This window comes from Phyllobates terribilis, unplaced genomic scaffold (assembly GCF_046119375.1).
Source record: "Phyllobates terribilis strain yellow unplaced genomic scaffold, ASM4611937v1 Scaffold_40__1_contigs__length_11209783, whole genome shotgun sequence".
NCBI classification, from domain to species: domain Eukaryota; kingdom Metazoa; phylum Chordata; class Amphibia; order Anura; family Dendrobatidae; genus Phyllobates; species Phyllobates terribilis.
In genome coordinates, this window is record NW_027362800.1 from 1,965,593 (window position 1) to 1,982,292 (window position 16,700).

General features: G+C 47.8%; 10 non-coding genes across 10 annotated transcripts; all 10 read right to left on the minus strand.

Moving 5' to 3' along the window:
- Window positions 1-3,647: 3,647 nt before the first annotated feature.
- LOC141189949 (U2 spliceosomal RNA) lies at window positions 3,648-3,838 on the minus strand. Its single transcript, XR_012263988.1, has one exon. It is a non-coding gene; the product is annotated as a U2 spliceosomal RNA (small nuclear RNA).
- Window positions 3,839-4,958: 1,120 nt separating this feature from the next.
- LOC141189961 (U2 spliceosomal RNA) lies at window positions 4,959-5,149 on the minus strand. Its single transcript, XR_012263999.1, has one exon. It is a non-coding gene; the product is annotated as a U2 spliceosomal RNA (small nuclear RNA).
- Window positions 5,150-6,269: 1,120 nt separating this feature from the next.
- Window positions 6,270-6,460, minus strand: LOC141191359 (U2 spliceosomal RNA). Its single transcript, XR_012265356.1, has one exon. It is a non-coding gene; the product is annotated as a U2 spliceosomal RNA (small nuclear RNA).
- A 1,121-nt stretch (window positions 6,461-7,581) lies between these two features.
- Window positions 7,582-7,772, minus strand: LOC141184592 (U2 spliceosomal RNA). Its single transcript, XR_012259333.1, has one exon. It is a non-coding gene; the product is annotated as a U2 spliceosomal RNA (small nuclear RNA).
- A 1,119-nt stretch (window positions 7,773-8,891) lies between these two features.
- On the minus strand, window positions 8,892-9,082 carry LOC141189972 (U2 spliceosomal RNA). The gene has a single exon (XR_012264010.1). It is a non-coding gene; the product is annotated as a U2 spliceosomal RNA (small nuclear RNA).
- A 1,120-nt stretch (window positions 9,083-10,202) lies between these two features.
- Window positions 10,203-10,393, minus strand: LOC141189983 (U2 spliceosomal RNA). Its single transcript, XR_012264021.1, has one exon. It is a non-coding gene; the product is annotated as a U2 spliceosomal RNA (small nuclear RNA).
- Window positions 10,394-11,513: 1,120 nt separating this feature from the next.
- On the minus strand, window positions 11,514-11,704 carry LOC141189995 (U2 spliceosomal RNA). The gene has a single exon (XR_012264033.1). It is a non-coding gene; the product is annotated as a U2 spliceosomal RNA (small nuclear RNA).
- Window positions 11,705-12,826: 1,122 nt separating this feature from the next.
- On the minus strand, window positions 12,827-13,017 carry LOC141190006 (U2 spliceosomal RNA). Its single transcript, XR_012264044.1, has one exon. It is a non-coding gene; the product is annotated as a U2 spliceosomal RNA (small nuclear RNA).
- Window positions 13,018-14,138: 1,121 nt separating this feature from the next.
- LOC141190018 (U2 spliceosomal RNA) lies at window positions 14,139-14,329 on the minus strand. The gene has a single exon (XR_012264056.1). It is a non-coding gene; the product is annotated as a U2 spliceosomal RNA (small nuclear RNA).
- Window positions 14,330-15,449: 1,120 nt separating this feature from the next.
- LOC141190030 (U2 spliceosomal RNA) lies at window positions 15,450-15,640 on the minus strand. Its single transcript, XR_012264067.1, has one exon. It is a non-coding gene; the product is annotated as a U2 spliceosomal RNA (small nuclear RNA).
- Between the last annotated feature and the right edge of the window lie 1,060 nt (window positions 15,641-16,700).

The window sequence follows — 16,700 nt, forward strand, 5'->3', positions numbered from 1 at the left end:
CGCGGGCGCGGTGGTGGTGGCGCCCGGGTTGCCCAGGCCTTGCGGCCAGGCCTGGGGCACCTGGAAGGTGAAGGGCACCGTTAGGACGGCGGCGCCCTGGGCTACCTGGCCTTGCGGCCAGGCCGGAGGCTCCGCGGAGGTAGGGGGCGCTATTGGTGATGCGGCGCCCGGGGGTACTAGGCCTTGCGACCAGGCTGGTGGTACTTCCTGCTTGGTCACGCTCCGGGTCGGGGCGCGTGACGTCACAGGGGTCGCTGCGGCGGCTTCCGGTCGGGGCCTAGTCCATGGCGGTGACATGGCGGCTACGGGCACAGCAGGGGGACTTTCGGGCTCTGCGACGGGGAGCTGGGGCAGGTAAGCGGTGTCACGGCTTGGGGTATAGGCGTCCCCTTTACCTGCCTCCATGCGTTCGGCTCCCTCCTCGGCGCCGTCTCCGGCCTTGGGTCCTCCCGCGCCATCCTCAGAGGCGGTCTGCTTCCTCTTCCAGGGTAGCGTGCTCCGTTGACTGGTCTCTGCTTGTTGGGCCATCTCCCGGCTCCACTCCGCCAGTATCTCGCGCTGTACCCGGGCCATCCTCCGTGCGAGGCCCTCCAGGGCAGTTTGTGCACACTCCCGGTCTCGGGGGAGCTGCGCTAAGATCTCCGCTAGACCTAGCGGGGTTGTGGACTCCAGCAGGCTCCTGACCATCGGGTCGGTGCTGCTCTGCTCTGCTTCCGGCAGGCTCCTGGCCAGCGGGCCGGTGCTGCTCTGCTCTCCTCCTTCTTCCTCCAGCAGGCTCCTGGCCAGCGGGCCGGTGCTGCTCTGCTGCCGCTCCATTCCCGGGTCCACTCTTTCTCTCCTCGACTCCGGGTGAGCTTCTCCGCTACTCCTCATTAGACCTCTTGCCTCCGGGTGCGCTCGCTCCAGACTGCTCCAAGCGACACCCATCTTTTCTTTTCTCTTTCGTCTCCTCCCACTTCGAGGGCGGTCCCGGGGCAACTCGGTGACTGTCAGCTCCAGGGGGAGTTCTTTCACGCTGACAGACACCTCTAGCATCACAGTCTCTGTTGGTGGGGGCGGTTTCCACTTTTGGCGCCATTTTCTGTCCTGGCCCACGATGGGAGGTGGCCTCTTGCCCTCCTTTGGCACGCCCATAATGGCGTCCGCTGCTCTTCCAAGGCGGGAAATCTGCGGTTTTGGCGGGAAGCGTCGCCCAGTGGCGGGAAACTCTGCAGATGGCGGGAACAAGTTGGAAATGGCGGACAATCGGCGGGAAACGACTGGTGATGGAGTCCGATGGCGTGGACCCTCCGGAACCGGCGGGAGACTTCTTTCTGAGGTAAACTTGCACTTTTCTTCAGGCACGCAGTACCCGGGTGTTGCGGGCACGTAATCCTGCCGACTACGCCAAAGTTGACGCGCCCCCTGGGACATATTCCTTTTTGAGGGGAATACCCGGCACCGGATCAGATGGGGGGTTGTAGTCTCCGAGCGGCTGTGACCCGGTCCCGTGCCCAGGGCGTCAAGCTCAGTGTGTGGCAGTCCTTACTGATGTTACTAAAGTTCTTTATGTCGACTACGCCACCCGTTGTGATGCGGTCACTGTGGCCGCCGCTGCTGCAGGGTCCGCTGAGGCTGATGGTGGGTGCGCAGCTTGGTGAGATAACCCCCAACGGGAGGGGTATAGCCTCAGAGGGGACAGGCGCAGAGGATGGGGGTTGTGGTGGTGCGATGCAGCCGGCAATGAAGACAGACTCGGGTTGTGCAGTTAAGGGTGTTTACTTACTGCTGATGTTGTACTGGTCACTCCAGCTGCTAGTGACCACCCGAGCCGTGCTGCGTCCACCAGGTCCTGGATCCGGCCAACCCCCAAACAAGTCCAGAGCGTGGCCCTGAGCTCTCCCTCTGTCCTTTCTTCAGCCGTCCCCACCAGTGATTCACCTAGGTCCAGCTCCCTCGGGCCTTCTTTTGGGACACCCTTGGCCCTGGGTTCCCTGACCCTTCATGTGGTGTGCCTTCGGGGTGAATGTGGTGGGTGACCGTGACAGACACTGCCCACGGTCTCCGGTCTCTGGCTGGGGAATGTCTTTGCCCCCACCAGCTTGGGTTCCGGTACCCTCTTGCTGACTCCTCACCCGGTGCTCTAATTTGGGTTCTTGGGTCCCTTCAGTCTTCCCCCTCTGGGTCTTTCTCTGCTCCACTCTCTCTCTCTCCAGGGCTGCTGTTTCCTTCTCTCTCCTCTCCAACTGACTTGTTCTCAGCGTCTGACCCTGATCTAAGTTGGTGCCCTCCTTATATATCCCTCTATGTGTGAGCTCAGGTGACCAGCACCCAATGAGCTCCTATCACTACCCAGACTGCTCCCCCTATCTGCCCCTACACTACATGGGATGTACCACCCCCCTCCCACTCCAGCCAGGAACAGGCTCGGTTGTACCTGCACATTTCTAAGTGGGAGTACCGTCGGCCTGCTCCTCTGGAATGGGATGTATGTAGTGCATGCAGTCTATCTGAGCTCAGTTCCACACTCCTTCCTTACCCGGGAGTGGAATATCACACCTCTGGGTTGAGGTGCAATACCCCTGTAGCAGCCGAATCCTCAGGGTGCTACAGCCACCTGGACTCCCGTTAAGAAGACATGCTGTCAACCTCTAGATCCCTCACATGCCTGCACTTTTCGGCTTGCTGCTGCTGCAATCCACGCGTTTTAGATCTGCATAACTCCACCTCTTTTAGCACAGTACCCTCAACCCCCGGCTGTTCCCACCCGCCTCAACACCGTTGGAAGGGAGGAGAACCAATTAAGGCGGGGGGGGGGTGGAACGAGCAGCTGTCTACCCTTAGCAGGAGGGTTGCTGATTAATTACCTCTCCTGCTGCTGCTGCTGCTGGCTGTCCAGCAGCAGACTGAAGGTGGCTGCTGCTGTGCGCAGGTATATAAAGGCTCAGAGCCTATTATGACACGCGCAGCCAGCGTTCCATTGCCACATTCCGTCTACTGCAGGCGGGATACCTGGATGGCTGAATGTCACTGAGAAGCTCACAGAGACCGCCATAAGCAACAGTTTAAAAGAATGCCACAGACTAATCAACCAAACTTTTTGGGTTGGTTTCTCTTTTATAGTCTGCAGGCATTAAATGAAAGAAGTCAGTGTTCCAGCAGAGGGAGACAACGTTTCAGAAAAGGCATTGTAGCAAACCAAAAAAGAAATTTTAAGCGCAGCAGAGTAACCAGCTCACATACCTGTTAGCTCAGGTGAGTTTAAAAGGCTGCTGTTGATAACAAGGGCATTTGCTAAATAGATGGTGTGTGTGCAACAATATACTGAAAGGTCAATTATATTGTGCAGCTTATCTCACCACCTGTAGTTATTTAGGTGAAAGCTCCAAAATGCTTGCCTAATATGTCTGTTTATCCAAAAGGAAGTATAGAGGGAGAGCTAGATAGATAGCATTGCATTACATTACATTACATGGCAATGCAATGCACAGTTGCTGAAGTTGAACCAAAATGAGCTTGTCATCTGGCTTCTGCAACTTTTAACATGAAAAATCCAATGAGGAGAAGAAAAGCAAAGCCAAAGAGTCCATCCCAAAATCCGACAAACAAGCAAAATGAACAAAAAGCATTGAATTCAATTCTTTCTGATTTTAGAAACTGCATTAAAGAAGGGGTGCACCGGTCCTGGAGATACTGCAATACCAGGTCAATGCGTGGAGTGGACAGAGCAAGCTCTTTTTCCATCTCCCTGTTCTAAAAATCCATTTAATATATGGTCCCCAGATAGGGGACGTATCAGATATTAAACTGATAAGAACAGATACTACACTTGATCTTAGCCAAAAGGCCGAGAAGCGATAACCAGAATTGGTTTCCGACTACGGTGCCACCCAAGGATTCTGAAAAGTCCATTTGTGGAGATGGCCACCTGGACTCCCGTTAAGAAGACATGCTGTCAACCTCTAGATCCCTCACATGCCTGCACTTTTCGGCTTGCTGCTGCTGCAATCCACGCGTTTTAGATCTGCATAGCTCCACCTCTTTTAGCACAGTACCCTCAACCCCCGGCTGCTCCCATCCGCCTCAACACCGTTGGAAGGGAGGAGAACCAATTAAGGCGGGGGGGGGGTGGAACGAGCAGCTGTCTACCCTTAGCAGGAGGGTTGCTGATTAATTACCTCTCCTGCTGCTGCTGCTGCTGGCTGTCCAGCAGAAGACTGAAGGTGGCTGCTGCTGTGCGCAGGTATATAAAGGCTCAGAGCCTATTATGACACGCGCAGCCAGCGTTCCATTGCCACATTCCGTCTACTGCAGGCGGGATACCTGGATGGCTGAATGTCACTGAGAAGCTCACAGAGACCGCCATAAGCAACAGTTTAAAAGAATGCCACAGACTAATCAACCAAACTTTTTGGGTTGGTTTCTCTTTTATAGTCTGCAGGCATTAAATGAAAGAAGTCAGTGTTCCAGCAGAGGGAGACAACGTTTCAGAAAAGGCATTGTAGCAAACCAAAAAAGAAATTTTAAGCGCAGCAGAGTAACCAGCTCACATACCTGTTAGCTCAGGTGAGTTTAAAAGGCTGCTGTTGATAACAAGGGCATTTGCTAAATAGATGGTGTGTGTGCAACAATATACTGAAAGGTCAATTATATTGTGCAGCTTATCTCACCACCTGTAGTTATTTAGGTGAAAGCTCCAAAATGCTTGCCTAATATGTCTGTTTATCCAAAAGGAAGTATAGAGGGAGAGCTAGATAGATAGCATTGCATTACATTACATTACATGGCAATGCAATGCACAGTTGCTGAAGTTGAACCAAAATGAGCTTGTCATCTGGCTTCTGCAACTTTTAACATGAAAAATCCAATGAGGAGAAGAAAAGCAAAGCCAAAGAGTCCATCCCAAAATCCGACAAACAAGCAAAATGAACAAAAAGCATTGAATTCAATTCTTTCTGATTTTAGAAACTGCATTAAAGAAGGGGTGCACCGGTCCTGGAGATACTGCAATACCAGGTCAATGCGTGGAGTGGACAGAGCAAGCTCTTTTTCCATCTCCCTGTTCTAAAAATCCATTTAATATATGGTCCCCAGATAGGGGACGTATCAGATATTAAACTGATAAGAACAGATACTACACTTGATCTTAGCCAAAAGGCCGAGAAGCGATAACCAGAATTGGTTTCCGACTACGGTGCCACCCAAGGATTCTGAAAAGTCCATTTGTGGAGATGGCCACCTGGACTCCCGTTAAGAAGACATGCTGTCAACCTCTAGATCCCTCACATGCCTGCACTTTTCGGCTTGCTGCTGCTGCAATCCACGCGTTTTAGATCTGCATAGCTCCACCTCTTTTAGCACAGTACCCTCAACCCCCGGCTGCTCCCATCCGCCTCAACACCGTTGGAAGGGAGGAGAACCAATTAAGGCGGGGGGGGGGTGGAACGAGCAGCTGTCTACCCTTAGCAGGAGGGTTGCTGATTAATTACCTCTCCTGCTGCTGCTGCTGCTGGCTGTCCAGCAGAAGACTGAAGGTGGCTGCTGCTGTGCGCAGGTATATAAAGGCTCAGAGCCTATTATGACACGCGCAGCCAGCGTTCCATTGCCACATTCCGTCTACTGCAGGCGGGATACCTGGATGGCTGAATGTCACTGAGAAGCTCACAGAGACCGCCATAAGCAACAGTTTAAAAGAATGCCACAGACTAATCAACCAAACTTTTTGGGTTGGTTTCTCTTTTATAGTCTGCAGGCATTAAATGAAAGAAGTCAGTGTTCCAGCAGAGGGAGACAACGTTTCAGAAAAGGCATTGTAGCAAACCAAAAAAGAAATTTTAAGCGCAGCAGAGTAACCAGCTCACATACCTGTTAGCTCAGGTGAGTTTAAAAGGCTGCTGTTGATAACAAGGGCATTTGCTAAATAGATGGTGTGTGTGCAACAATATACTGAAAGGTCAATTATATTGTGCAGCTTATCTCACCACCTGTAGTTATTTAGGTGAAAGCTCCAAAATGCTTGCCTAATATGTCTGTTTATCCAAAAGGAAGTATAGAGGGAGAGCTAGATAGATAGCATTGCATTACATTACATTACATGGCAATGCAATGCACAGTTGCTGAAGTTGAACCAAAATGAGCTTGTCATCTGGCTTCTGCAACTTTTAACATGAAAAATCCAATGAGGAGAAGAAAAGCAAAGCCAAAGAGTCCATCCCAAAATCCGACAAACAAGCAAAATGAACAAAAAGCATTGAATTCAATTCTTTCTGATTTTAGAAACTGCATTAAAGAAGGGTTGCACCGGTCCTGGAAATACTGCAATACCAGGTCAATGCGTGGAGTGGACAGAGCAAGCTCTTTTTCCATCTCCCTGTTCTAAAAATCCATTTAATATATGGTCCCCAGATAGGGGACGTATCAGATATTAAACTGATAAGAACAGATACTACACTTGATCTTAGCCAAAAGGCCGAGAAGCGATAACCAGAATTGGTTTCCGACTACGGTGCCACCCAAGGATTCTGAAAAGTCCATTTGTGGAGATGGCCACCTGGACTCCCGTTAAGAAGACATGCTGTCAACCTCTAGATCCCTCACATGCCTGCACTTTTCGGCTTGCTGCTGCTGCAATCCACGCGTTTTAGATCTGCATAACTCCACCTCTTTTAGCACAGTACCCTCAACCCCCGGCTGTTCCCACCCGCCTCAACACCGTTGGAAGGGAGGAGAACCAATTAAGGCGGGGGGGGGGGTGGAACGAGCAGCTGTCTACCCTTAGCAGGAGGGTGGCTGATTAATTACCTCTCCTGCTGCTGCTGCTGCTGGCTGTCCAGCAGCAGACTGAAGGTGGCTGCTGCTGTGCGCAGGTATATAAAGGCTCAGAGCCTATTATGACACGCGCAGCCAGCGTTCCATTGCCACATTCCGTCTACTGCAGGCGGGATACCTGGATGGCTGAATGTCACTGAGAAGCTCACAGAGACCGCCATAAGCAACAGTTTAAAAGAATGCCACAGACTAATCAACCAAACTTTTTGGGTTGGTTTCTCTTTTATAGTCTGCAGGCATTAAATGAAAGAAGTCAGTGTTCCAGCAGAGGGAGACAACGTTTCAGAAAAGGCATTGTAGCAAACCAAAAAAGAAATTTTAAGCGCAGCAGAGTAACCAGCTCACATACCTGTTAGCTCAGGTGAGTTTAAAAGGCTGCTGTTGATAACAAGGGCATTTGCTAAATAGATGGTGTGTGTGCAACAATATACTGAAAGGTCAATTATATTGTGCAGCTTATCTCACCACCTGTAGTTATTTAGGTGAAAGCTCCAAAATGCTTGCCTAATATGTCTGTTTATCCAAAAGGAAGTATAGAGGGAGAGCTAGATAGATAGCATTGCATTACATTACATTACATGGCAATGCAATGCACAGTTGCTGAAGTTGAACCAAAATGAGCTTGTCATCTGGCTTCTGCAACTTTTAACATGAAAAATCCAATGAGGAGAAGAAAAGCAAAGCCAAAGAGTCCATCCCAAAATCCGACAAACAAGCAAAATGAACAAAAAGCATTGAATTCAATTCTTTCTGATTTTAGAAACTGCATTAAAGAAGGGGTGCACCGGTCCTGGAGATACTGCAATACCAGGTCAATGCGTGGAGTGGACAGAGCAAGCTCTTTTTCCATCTCCCTGTTCTAAAAATCCATTTAATATATGGTCCCCAGATAGGGGACGTATCAGATATTAAACTGATAAGAACAGATACTACACTTGATCTTAGCCAAAAAGCCGAGAAGCGATAACCAGAATTGGTTTCCGACTACGGTGCCACCCAAGGATTCTGAAAAGTCCATTTGTGGAGATGGCCACCTGGACTCCCGTTAAGAAGACATGCTGTCAACCTCTAGATCCCTCACATGCCTGCACTTTTCGGCTTGCTGCTGCTGCAATCCACGCGTTTTAGATCTGCATAACTCCACCTCTTTTAGCACAGTACCCTCAACCCCCGGCTGTTCCCACCCGCCTCAACACCGTTGGAAGGGAGGAGAACCAATTAAGGCGGGCGGGGGGGGTGGAACGAGCAGCTGTCTACCCTTAGCAGGAGGGTTGCTGATTAATTACCTCTCCTGCTGCTGCTGCTGGCTGTCCAGCAGCAGACTGAAGGTGGCTGCTGCTGTGCGCAGGTATATAAAGGCTCAGAGCCTATTATGACACGCGCAGCCAGCGTTCCATTGCCACATTCCGTCTACTGCAGGCGGGATACCTGGATGGCTGAATGTCACTGAGAAGCTCACAGAGACCGCCATAAGCAACAGTTTAAAAGAATGCCACAGACTAATCAACCAAACTTTTTGGGTTGGTTTCTCTTTTATAGTCTGCAGGCATTAAATGAAAGAAGTCAGTGTTCCAGCAGAGGGAGACAACGTTTCAGAAAAGGCATTGTAGCAAACCAAAAAAGAAATTTTAAGCGCAGCAGAGTAACCAGCTCACATACCTGTTAGCTCAGGTGAGTTTAAAAGGCTGCTGTTGATAACAAGGGCATTTGCTAAATAGATGGTGTGTGTGCAACAATATACTGAAAGGTCAATTATATTGTGCAGCTTATCTCACCACCTGTAGTTATTTAGGTGAAAGCTCCAAAATGCTTGCCTAATATGTCTGTTTATCCAAAAGGAAGTATAGAGGGAGAGCTAGATAGATAGCATTGCATTACATTACATTACATGGCAATGCAATGCACAGTTGCTGAAGTTGAACCAAAATGAGCTTGTCATCTGGCTTCTGCAACTTTTAACATGAAAAATCCAATGAGGAGAAGAAAAGCAAAGCCAAAGAGTCCATCCCAAAATCCGACAAACAAGCAAAATGAACAAAAAGCATTGAATTCAATTCTTTCTGATTTTAGAAACTGCATTAAAGAAGGGGTGCACCGGTCCTGGAGATACTGCAATACCAGGTCAATGCGTGGAGTGGACAGAGCAAGCTCTTTTTCCATCTCCCTGTTCTAAAAATCCATTTAATATATGGTCCCCAGATAGGGGACGTATCAGATATTAAACTGATAAGAACAGATACTACACTTGATCTTAGCCAAAAGGCCGAGAAGCGATAACCAGAATTGGTTTCCGACTACGGTGCCACCCAAGGATTCTGAAAAGTCCATTTGTGGAGATGGCCACCTGGACTCCCGTTAAGAAGACATGCTGTCAACCTCTAGATCCCTCACATGCCTGCACTTTTCGGCTTGCTGCTGCTGCAATCCACGCGTTTTAGATCTGCATAACTCCACCTCTTTTAGCACAGTACCCTCAACCCCCGGCTGTTCCCACCCGCCTCAACACCGTTGGAAGGGAGGAGAACCAATTAAGGCGGGGGGGGGGTGGAACGAGCAGCTGTCTACCCTTAGCAGGAGGGTTGCTGATTAATTACCTCTCCTGCTGCTGCTGCTGCTGGCTGTCCAGCAGCAGACTGAAGGTGGCTGCTGCTGTGCGCAGGTATATAAAGGCTCAGAGCCTATTATGACACGCGCAGCCAGCGTTCCATTGCCACATTCCGTCTACTGCAGGCGGGATACCTGGATGGCTGAATGTCACTGAGAAGCTCACAGAGACCGCCATAAGCAACAGTTTAAAAGAATGCCACAGACTAATCAACCAAACTTTTTGGGTTGGTTTCTCTTTTATAGTCTGCAGGCATTAAATGAAAGAAGTCAGTGTTCCAGCAGAGGGAGACAACGTTTCAGAAAAGGCATTGTAGCAAACCAAAAAAGAAATTTTAAGCGCAGCAGAGTAACCAGCTCACATACCTGATAGCTCAGGTGAGTTTAAAAGGCTGCTGTTGATAACAAGGGCATTTGCTAAATAGATGGTGTGTGTGCAACAATATACTGAAAGGTCAATTATATTGTGCAGCTTATCTCACCACCTGTAGTTATTTAGGTGAAAGCTCCAAAATGCTTGCCTAATATGTCTGTTTATCCAAAAGGAAGTATAGAGGGAGAGCTAGATAGATAGCATTGCATTACATTACATTACATGGCAATGCAATGCACAGTTGCTGAAGTTGAACCAAAATGAGCTTGTCATCTGGCTTCTGCAACTTTTAACATGAAAAATCCAATGAGGAGAAGAAAAGCAAAGCCAAAGAGTCCATCCCAAAATCCGACAAACAAGCAAAATGAACAAAAAGCATTGAATTCAATTCTTTCTGATTTTAGAAACTGCATTAAAGAAGGGGTGCACCGGTCCTGGAGATACTGCAATACCAGGTCAATGCGTGGAGTGGACAGAGCAAGCTCTTTTTCCATCTCCCTGTTCTAAAAATCCATTTAATATATGGTCCCCAGATAGGGGACGTATCAGATATTAAACTGATAAGAACAGATACTACACTTGATCTTAGCCAAAAGGCCGAGAAGCGATAACCAGAATTGGTTTCCGACTACGGTGCCACCCAAGGATTCTGAAAAGTCCATTTGTGGAGATGGCCACCTGGACTCCCGTTAAGAAGACATGCTGTCAACCTCTAGATCCCTCACATGCCTGCACTTTTCGGCTTGCTGCTGCTGCAATCCACGCGTTTTAGATCTGCATAACTCCACCTCTTTTAGCACAGTACCCTCAACCCCCGGCTGTTCCCACCCGCCTCAACACCGTTGGAAGGGAGGAGAACCAATTAAGGCGGGGGGGGGGTGGAACGAGCAGCTGTTTACCCTTAGCAGGAGGGTTGCTGATTAATTACCTCTCCTGCTGCTGCTGCTGCTGGCTGTCCAGCAGCAGACTGAAGGTGGCTGCTGCTGTGCGCAGGTATATAAAGGCTCAGAGCCTATTATGACACGCGCAGCCAGCGTTCCATTGCCACATTCCGTCTACTGCAGGCGGGATACCTGGATGGCTGAATGTCACTGAGAAGCTCACAGAGACCGCCATAAGCAACAGTTTAAAAGAATGCCACAGACTAATCAACCAAACTTTTTGGGTTGGTTTCTCTTTTATAGTCTGCAGGCATTAAATGAAAGAAGTCAGTGTTCCAGCAGAGGGAGACAACGTTTCAGAAAAGGCATTGTAGCAAACCAAAAAAGAAATTTTAAGCGCAGCAGAGTAACCAGCTCACATACCTGTTAGCTCAGGTGAGTTTAAAAGGCTGCTGTTGATAACAAGGGCATTTGCTAAATAGATGGTGTGTGTGCAACAATATACTGAAAGGTCAATTATATTGTGCAGCTTATCTCACCACCTGTAGTTATTTAGGTGAAAGCTCCAAAATGCTTGCCTAATATGTCTGTTTATCCAAAAGGAAGTATAGAGGGAGAGCTAGATAGATAGCATTGCATTACATTACATTACATGGCAATGCAATGCACAGTTGCTGAAGTTGAACCAAAATGAGCTTGTCATCTGGCTTCTGCAACTTTTAACATGAAAAATCCAATGAGGAGAAGAAAAGCAAAGCCAAAGAGTCCATCCCAAAATCCGACAAACAAGCAAAATGAACAAAAAGCATTGAATTCAATTCTTTCTGATTTTAGAAACTGCATTAAAGAAGGGGTGCACCGGTCCTGGAGATACTGCAATACCAGGTCAATGCGTGGAGTGGACAGAGCAAGCTCTTTTTCCATCTCCCTGTTCTAAAAATCCATTTAATATATGGTCCCCAGATAGGGGACGTATCAGATATTAAACTGATAAGAACAGATACTACACTTGATCTTAGCCAAAAGGCCGAGAAGCGATAACCAGAATTGGTTTCCGACTACGGTGCCACCCAAGGATTCTGAAAAGTCCATTTGTGGAGATGGCCACCTGGACTCCCGTTAAGAAGACATGCTGTCAACCTCTAGATCCCTCACATGCCTGCACTTTTCGGCTTGCTGCTGCTGCAATCCACGCGTTTTAGATCTGCATAACTCCACCTCTTTTAGCACAGTACCCTCAACCCCCGGCTGTTCCCACCCGCCTCAACACCGTTGGAAGGGAGGAGAACCAATTAAGGCGGGGGGGGGGGGTGGAACGAGCAGCTGTCTACCCTTAGCAGGAGGGTTGCTGATTAATTACCTCTCCTGCTGCTGCTGCTGCTGGCTGTCCAGCAGCAGACTGAAGGTGGCTGCTGCTGTGCGCAGGTATATAAAGGCTCAGAGCCTATTATGACACGCGCAGCCAGCGTTCCATTGCCACATTCCGTCTACTGCAGGCGGGATACCTGGATGGCTGAATGTCACTGAGAAGCTCACAGAGACCGCCATAAGCAACAGTTTAAAAGAATGCCACAGACTAATCAACCAAACTTTTTGGGTTGGTTTCTCTTTTATAGTCTGCAGGCATTAAATGAAAGAAGTCAGTGTTCCAGCAGAGGGAGACAACGTTTCAGAAAAGGCATTGTAGCAAACCAAAAAAGAAATTTTAAGCGCAGCAGAGTAACCAGCTCACATACCTGATAGCTCAGGTGAGTTTAAAAGGCTGCTGTTGATAACAAGGGCATTTGCTAAATAGATGGTGTGTGTGCAACAATATACTGAAAGGTCAATTATATTGTGCAGCTTATCTCACCACCTGTAGTTATTTAGGTGAAAGCTCCAAAATGCTTGCCTAATATGTCTGTTTATCCAAAAGGAAGTATAGAGGGAGAGCTAGATAGATAGCATTGCATTACATTACATTACATGGCAATGCAATGCACAGTTGCTGAAGTTGAACCAAAATGAGCTTGTCATCTGGCTTCTGCAACTTTTAACATGAAAAATCCAATGAGGAGAAGAAAAGCAAAGCCAAAGAGTCCATCCCAAAATCCGACAAACAAGCAAAATGAACAAAAAGCATTGAATTCAATTCTTTCTGATTTTAGAAACTGCATTAAAGAAGGGGTGCACCGGTCCTGGAGATACTGCAATACCAGGTCAATGCGTGGAGTGGACAGAGCAAGCTCTTTTTCCATCTCCCTGTTCTAAAAATCCATTTAATATATGGTCCCCAGATAGGGGACGTATCAGATATTAAACTGATAAGAACAGATACTACACTTGATCTTAGCCAAAAGGCCGAGAAGCGATAACCAGAATTGGTTTCCGACTACGGTGCCACCCAAGGATTCTGAAAAGTCCATTTGTGGAGATGGCCACCTGGACTCCCGTTAAGAAGACATGCTGTCAACCTCTAGATCCCTCACATGCCTGCACTTTTCGGCTTGCTGCTGCTGCAATCCACGCGTTTTAGATCTGCATAACTCCACCTCTTTTAGCACAGTACCCTCAACCCCCGGCTGTTCCCACCCGCCTCAACACCGTTGGAAGGGAGGAGAACCAATTAAGGCGGGGGGGGGGGTGGAACGAGCAGCTGTCTACCCTTAGCAGGAGGGTTGCTGATTAATTACCTCTCCTGCTGCTGCTGCTGCTGGCTGTCCAGCAGCAGACTGAAGGTGGCTGCTGCTGTGCGCAGGTATATAAAGGCTCAGAGCCTATTATGACACGCGCAGCCAGCGTTCCATTGCCACATTCCGTCTACTGCAGGCGGGATACCTGGATGGCTGAATGTCACTGAGAAGCTCACAGAGACCGCCATAAGCAACAGTTTAAAAGAATGCCACAGACTAATCAACCAAACTTTTTGGGTTGGTTTCTCTTTTATAGTCTGCAGGCATTAAATGAAAGAAGTCAGTGTTCCAGCAGAGGGAGACAACGTTTCAGAAAAGGCATTGTAGCAAACCAAAAAAGAAATTTTAAGCGCAGCAGAGTAACCAGCTCACATACCTGTTAGCTCAGGTGAGTTTAAAAGGCTGCTGTTGATAACAAGGGCATTTGCTAAATAGATGGTGTGTGTGCAACAATATACTGAAAGGTCAATTATATTGTGCAGCTTATCTCACCACCTGTAGTTATTTAGGTGAAAGCTCCAAAATGCTTGCCTAATATGTCTGTTTATCCAAAAGGAAGTATAGAGGGAGAGCTAGATAGATAGCATTGCATTACATTACATTACATGGCAATGCAATGCACAGTTGCTGAAGTTGAACCAAAATGAGCTTGTCATCTGGCTTCTGCAACTTTTAACATGAAAAATCCAATGAGGAGAAGAAAAGCAAAGCCAAAGAGTCCATCCCAAAATCCGACAAACAAGCAAAATGAACAAAAAGCATTGAATTCAATTCTTTCTGATTTTAGAAACTGCATTAAAGAAGGGGTGCACCGGTCCTGGAGATACTGCAATACCAGGTCAATGCGTGGAGTGGACAGAGCAAGCTCTTTTTCCATCTCCCTGTTCTAAAAATCCATTTAATATATGGTCCCCAGATAGGGGACGTATCAGATATTAAACTGATAAGAACAGATACTACACTTGATCTTAGCCAAAAGGCCGAGAAGCGATAACCAGAATTGGTTTCCGACTACGGTGCCACCCAAGGATTCTGAAAAGTCCATTTGTGGAGATGGCCACCTGGACTCCCGTTAAGAAGACATGCTGTCAACCTCTAGATCCCTCACATGCCTGCACTTTTCGGCTTGCTGCTGCTGCAATCCACGCGTTTTAGATCTGCATAACTCCACCTCTTTTAGCACAGTACCCTCAACCCCCGGCTGTTCCCACCCGCCTCAACACCGTTGGAAGGGAGGAGAACCAATTAAGGCGGGGGGGGGGTGGAACGAGCAGCTGTCTACCCTTAGCAGGAGGGTTGCTGATTAATTACCTCTCCTGCTGCTGCTGCTGCTGGCTGTCCAGCAGCAGACTGAAGGTGGCTGCTGCTGTGCGCAGGTATATAAAGGCTCAGAGCCTATTATGACACGCGCAGCCAGCGTTCCATTGCCACATTCCGTCTACTGCAGGCGGGATACCTGGATGGCTGAATGTCACTGAGAAGCTCACAGAGACCGCCATAAGCAACAGTTTAAAAGAATGCCACAGACTAATCAACCAAACTTTTTGGGTTGGTTTCTCTTTTATAGTCTGCAGGCATTAAATGAAAGAAGTCAGTGTTCCAGCAGAGGGAGACAACGTTTCAGAAAAGGCATTGTAGCAAACCAAAAAAGAAATTTTAAGCGCAGCAGAGTAACCAGCTCACATACCTGATAGCTCAGGTGAGTTTAAAAGGCTGCTGTTGATAACAAGGGCATTTGCTAAATAGATGGTGTGTGTGCAACAATATACTGAAAGGTCAATTATATTGTGCAGCTTATCTCACCACCTGTAGTTATTTAGGTGAAAGCTCCAAAATGCTTGCCTAATATGTCTGTTTATCCAAAAGGAAGTATAGAGGGAGAGCTAGATAGATAGCATTGCATTACATTACATTACATGGCAATGCAATGCACAGTTGCTGAAGTTGAACCAAAATGAGCTTGTCATCTGGCTTCTGCAACTTTTAACATGAAAAATCCAATGAGGAGAAGAAAAGCAAAGCCAAAGAGTCCATCCCAAAATCCGACAAACAAGCAAAATGAACAAAAAGCATTGAATTCAATTCTTTCTGATTTTAGAAACTGCATTAAAGAAGGGGTGCACCGGTCCTGGAGATACTGCAATACCAGGTCAATGCGTGGAGTGGACAGAGCAAGCTCTTTTTCCATCTCCCTGTTCTAAAAATCCATTTAATATATGGTCCCCAGATAGGGGACGTATCAGATATTAAACTGATAAGAACAGATACTACACTTGATCTTAGCCAAAAGGCCGAGAAGCGATAACCAGAATTGGTTTCCGACTACGGTGCCACCCAAGGATTCTGAAAAGTCCATTTGTGGAGATGGCCACCTGGACTCCCGTTAAGAAGACATGCTGTCAACCTCTAGATCCCTCACATGCCTGCACTTTTCGGCTTGCTGCTGCTGCAATCCACGCGTTTTAGATCGGCATAACTCCACCTCTTTTAGCACAGTACCCTCAACCCCCGGCTGTTCCCACCCGCCTCAACACCGTTGGAAGGGAGGAGAACCAATTAAGGCGGGGGGGGGGGTGGAACGAGCAGCTGTCTACCCTTAGCAGGAGGGTTGCTGATTAATTACCTCTCCTGCTGCTGCTGCTGCTGGCTGTCCAGCAGCAGACTGAAGGTGGCTGCTGCTGTGCGCAGGTATATAAAGGCTCAGAGCCTATTATGACACGCGCAGCCAGCGTTCCATTGCCACATTCCGTCTACTGCAGGCGGGATACCTGGATGGCTGAATGTCACTGAGAAGCTCACAGAGACCGCCATAAGCAACAGTTTAAAAGAATGCCACAGACTAATCAACCAAACTTTTTGGGTTGGTTTCTCTTTTATAGTCTGCAGGCATTAAATGAAAGAAGTCAGTGTTCCAGCAGAGGGAGACAACGTTTCAGAAAAGGCATTGTAGCAAACCAAAAAAGAAATTTTAAGCGCAGCAGAGTAACCAGCTCACATACCTGTTAGCTCAGGTGAGTTTAAAAGGCTGCTGTTGATAACAAGGGCATTTGCTAAATAGATGGTGTGTGTGCAACAATATACTGAAAGGTCAATTATATTGTGCAGCTTATCTCACCACCTGTAGTTATTTAGGTGAAAGCTCCAAAATGCTTGCCTAATATGTCTGTTTATCCAAAAGGAAGTATAGAGGGAGAGCTAGATAGATAGCATTGCATTACATTACATTACATGGCAATGCAATGCACAGTTGCTGAAGTTGAACCAAAATGAGCTTGTCATCTGGCTTCTGCAACTTTTAACATGAAAAATCCAATGAGGAGAAGAAAAGCAAAGCCAAAGAGTCCATCCCAAAATCCGACAAAC